Genomic DNA, 5,385 nt, shown 5'->3' on the forward strand with positions numbered 1-5,385 from the left:
ATCACATCCACACTAATCAATAATAATTTAATCATAAACACATGGTAACTGATAAATAATACTTGGATCATTATTACAGCCTCACTGATCAATAATAATTGATCATCATCACACTTGCACTGATCAATAATAATCAAATCCTCGTCACTTTAGCAATAATCAAAAATAATCAAATCATTATCACACTGTCACTGATAATCAAATTATCACATCAACAATGATCAATAATAAACGAATCCTCATCACATTTGCCATGAGTAAGAATTATTACATCTGCAGTAATCATTAATAATTGAATTAATTAACATTATACTCACACTGATCAATAATGATTAAACCCTCATCACTTCTACAATGATCAATAATAATCAAATCATTCTGATATCCACACTGATCAATAACAATTAAATCATTGTCACTTCAACAATGATCAATATAAATCAAATTCTCATCACACCATGACCACTCAGTAATAATCAAATCATTATATCAATCATACTGATCAATGATAATTGATTCAATTTCACCTCCACACTCATAAATAAAAGTGAAATCATCATCAATGATCTATAATAATCAAATCATTACGACATCCAAATTGATCAATAATAATTAAATCATTATCACTTCCACAATGATCAATAACAAATAAATCATTATTCCAACCACATGATCAAGAATAATCGAATCATCATCACACCTGCACTGATCAATTTTAATTTAACCAAAATCACACGTGCATTGATCAATAATATTGGAAACAGCATCACACCTGTACATATCTGTAGTGATTGTAATGAGGTCAGCTAGGTGGACCTTATACAACATGAGTTCCTTGATTGGGGCTGTTAATCTGTTCATCAGGATGACAGGAGCGCCTACCACTCTGAGAGCTGACTCTGAGGGAGCTGGATCAGTATCAAGGACTTTACACTTTAAATAATAAGCATCAATAATAATTAGAACATAGAACATAGAACATAGGACATTACAGCGCAGTACAGGCCCTTCGGCCCTCGATGTTGCGCCGACCTGTGAAACCAATCTGAAGCCCATCTAACCTAAACTATTCCATTATCATCCATATGTTTATCCAATGACCATTTAAATGCCCTTAAAGTGGGCGAGTCTACTATTTTTGCAGGCAGGGCATTCCACGCCCTTACTACTCTCTGAGTAAAGAACCTACCTCTGACATCTGTCTTATATCTATCACCCCTCAATTTAAAGCTATGTCCCCTCGTGCTAGCCATCACCATCCGAGGAAAAAGGCTCCCACTGTCCACCCTATCTAATCCTCAAGACTTAAAGCCTCCCCGGCGGGGAATTGAACCCCGGTCTCCCGCGTGACAGGGGGGGATACTAACCACTATACTACCGAGGACGGCAAATGAATTATTGTTGAATTATTGTTACACCAGCTTTAACCATTAATAATTGGATTATCATATTGGCACTCATCAGTCTTAATTCAATCCTCATCACTTTCACTACGATCAATAATAATCAAATCATCACATTGTTGTGAAGTTAGGTGGAGTATTGTGAATTGGAAGGCAGGAAGTTAGAATTTAGTGTTTGCAAAATGCTGAGGGGGGGGGGTGCAGAAAAACAGTGCGTGGTTCCCTTTAAAAGATGATGTGCTTTTTTTACGCTTAGAGATTCAAAAACAGTATCTGTGGGCAACAGCATGTGGGTTTTCAGGTGCACAGAGAGCACTCTAATGAAAACATTTGTATCATAAGTCATACAGCTAGCAGGCCAAGCAGTGGTATTGTTTTGTTATCAAGATAACTAATTTTGATTTTAGCTAATCAGTTTGATTCAGGCACTTAGAGACCAAAAACCAATTAAATTTAAATCAGATGGTTTTGATAACATTGGACCAATCCTGTTGCAAGAACTGAGATGTCAGCAAGGGTATAAAAGGAGAGGGCAAATGGAAAATCAGAGGAGCTAACTGCCGTCTGCTAGAGTTAACAGCTCTCAGCTTGCAAGAGAGAATCGCTGACTCTCACAGTGTTCTCTAAATTTGAGAGAAAGCATCATTTGAATCAAAGGTACCTATGGCACAACTAGTTAATATTCCTGACAGAACATTCGACGGAGAAGACACAGAGCATTCCGGAAGACACAAAATCTGGCTGTGATTTCTTTTATTTTATATAAGTCGGATTTGAAATTATTGGAACAGCATACCATGAGAATCGTGTTGTATTCGGGAATGGTCAGTAGTTGGAAGGGGTTTATTTGATTTGTAAATAGTTTAGCTAATGTGTTCACTGTTAGAGCTAGGTAAATAAATTGTTACTTGTTGATTGTAATGTGAATGTCAGGAACTTGTTTCATTTAACCATTAGAAGTTACTGAGAAGCAGGTTACACCTCTTTTCACACTCCTTTTTAACAGCTTAAAAGGTGACGTGCACCTCTTTGGGTATTTTGGTTTTAGTTCTTAGAAGGGGGGTCAATCTCCACTTTATAACAACATGACACTGATCAATTGAATCTTTATCACACACACAATGATCAATGTTAATTAAATCATTATCACTTCTACACTGTTCAATAGTAATCACATCATAACCACACACAAACTGTTCAATAATGGTCCAATCATTATCGTATCCATATGTTCAATAATAATCAAACCCTCATCACTTCTGCAACGATCAATCACAATCAAATCAATATCACATCCACACTGATCAATAATAATGGAACCATCACCACATCTGCACTGATCAATAATAATCGAATCAACGCCACACCTGAACTGGTGAATAATAATCAAATCATTATTACACCACTGATCAATAAAACTTGAACTAGAAACATAAACTCGCTAATCAATAATAATTGAATTATCGTCAAATCCACACTGATCAATAATAACCAAACCGCTATCATAACATCACTGATCAATAGTAATCAAAACATTGCCACATCTGTATTGATCAAAATAATCCAATCACAATTAAAACACAATAACCAATAATGATTAAATCATCATCGCACCCTCACTGATCACTAATAACAAAATAAGGAACACACCTGCACTGATCACCATCATTGATCAATAAGAATGGAATCAGTAACACACTCTCAATGATCAATATTAATCAAAGCGTTCTCACATCCACATGAATCAATAATAACCAAAACATCATCACACCATCACTGATCAATAATAATCCAATCATAATCATAACTGCATTGATGAATGATCATGAGATCTGGATCATAGCTGCACTGGTTAGTAAAGCCCAGTGATAATGACATCTTACTGAGAAGTAATAACTTATCATCACAGTTTCATTGAAAAAAAATTAATGGAATCAGAAACATGCGTGCACTGATCATTAATAATCGAATGATCATACATCCACACTGACCAATAATAACCAAATCATCATCACATCCTCACTGATCAATAATAACCAAAGCACCATCACATCCACACCGGTCAATATTCATCAAAACATTATTACAGAATTGCTGATCAATAATAATTAAGATATTATAATATCCATAATGATTAAAAATAATCCGATTATAATCAAAAACATACTGATCAATAATAAACAAATCATCATCATACAGTCACTGATCAATAAAAATCCAATCATTATCATAGCCATAGTGATTAAAAGTAATCAAATAATCATCATACCTCACTGATCAATAATAATCAAATCATCATCACACCTGCTCTGATCAATAATAATCAAATGATTATCACTTCAGCATTGATCATTAATACTCAAGTCATTAACCTGTCATAATGACATCCACAATGATCACTAAAAATCAAAAGATTATCACACCCGTATTGATCAGTAACAATCAAAACATCATCACATTCTCACTGATCAATTATAATTGGACTGTGTAAAGAAACCTGAGCACGTGGCAGAAACCCACACAGACATGATGAGAATGTGAGACAGCAGTGCTAACCACTGAGCCACTGTTCAACAGGCATTAGATGTAGCTGCTGGTCCTGGACTTGCTGAATAATTTGCTTCTCCATTTCTTTGTACCTTTGTTAACATCATGGTCAGAATGATGATGGCCCCTGCTATGTCTTGATCTGTTGGTCACAGTTCCAATGAACCTATGCAGGGAATATCAGAAACAGAACAGACTCTTAGGGATATGAATAGTCAGTACTCACATCATACACAAATGCCAGTTTAGCATTGTCTTTCATATAACGGGACATAGAGGACTCTGACAAGAAAGGCGATGGACTTACTGTACATGGATCTTTGACATAGTGAACTTTGTTCTGGAATATACAGCATAAAGCCATGCTATGGAAATACAGAGGGAGATTGCATGTGCAGTAGGATTACTTCTAACTTGCCCCTCCAGGAAATTTCATTGAATAAATAAAGAGAACACGTGGACCAAAGGGAGAAATTTTGAGTTGATTGGAGAAACAATCAATAGCAATATTAGGAGAAACCTCTTTTATTATGATCTGGAATGCACTGTCAGAGAATCTGCTGGAAGGAAATTCATTAATCATGTACAAAATGAAATTGGATAAAACTTGGAAGAGAAGGAGTCACAGGGCTATTAGGGGAGGATACAATATTGGTTTTAATTGAATACTCAAAGGGCTGGCATGGTCAAAATGGGAAGGATTGGCACCTTCTGTGCCATGTGATCCAATCATTCTAATACTTTACATATCTGTAAAAGCACCTTAGGTAGAGCCACCTCCATAAACCAACACCCAGCTTAGGGTCTAGACCCGAAACGTCAGCTTTCCTGCTCCTCTGATGCTGCTTGGCCTGCTGTGTTCATCCAGCTCTACACCTTGTTATACCCAGTTTACAGAACTGTGTGTGAGCTGGGATGGGGGGAGGGGGAGCTCTAACATTTAAATGAACTCCATTCATTTCTAAGTAGGCAGGCTGCTGGTTAAAGGGGCATTTATTTGCCAGTAATTGCTTCTATAGTAATGTTTGAGGACTCTCCCGTGAGCGTAATCCACAAGGAAAGCTATAATTAATTATTCTTGTTATTATAGAGACAGTTGGGGAAGGAGGGGAATAAATGTGATTGAGACCCTTGTGGTTGATTTGCTAAAAAGGCAATTCTGCAAAAAGTGGGAATGTGCAAAGTATGTTAACAAGGCACAGCTGAGCAAATGCTATGCAGGTGGAAGCTGCACTGCTGTGCCTCTGTAAATGCTATGCATACTGATATCTCAGCATGTTCGTCTGAAGAGGCTTTAATACAGATTACTGAACTGGGGTAATGGCTGGAGATTTCAGATGCCTGGTATGAATGAAAGCCCATTCACTTTGCATTATCAGTCCCATAATTTGAACATAAATACGGTCTATCAATTCAAAATTACAGCTTAATAAGA

General features: G+C 36.5%; 1 non-coding gene across 1 annotated transcript; it reads right to left on the bottom strand.

The window, feature by feature from the left end:
* Positions 1 to 1,312: 1,312 nt before the first annotated feature.
* On the bottom strand, positions 1,313 to 1,384 carry trnad-guc. Its single transcript has one exon. It is a non-coding gene; the product is annotated as a tRNA-Asp (tRNA).
* Between the last annotated feature and the right edge of the window lie 4,001 nt (positions 1,385 to 5,385).

The sequence above is a fragment of the Rhincodon typus genome, chromosome 13 (assembly GCF_021869965.1).
Source record: "Rhincodon typus isolate 14 chromosome 13, sRhiTyp1.1, whole genome shotgun sequence".
Classification (NCBI taxonomy): Eukaryota; Metazoa; Chordata; class Chondrichthyes; order Orectolobiformes; family Rhincodontidae; genus Rhincodon; species Rhincodon typus.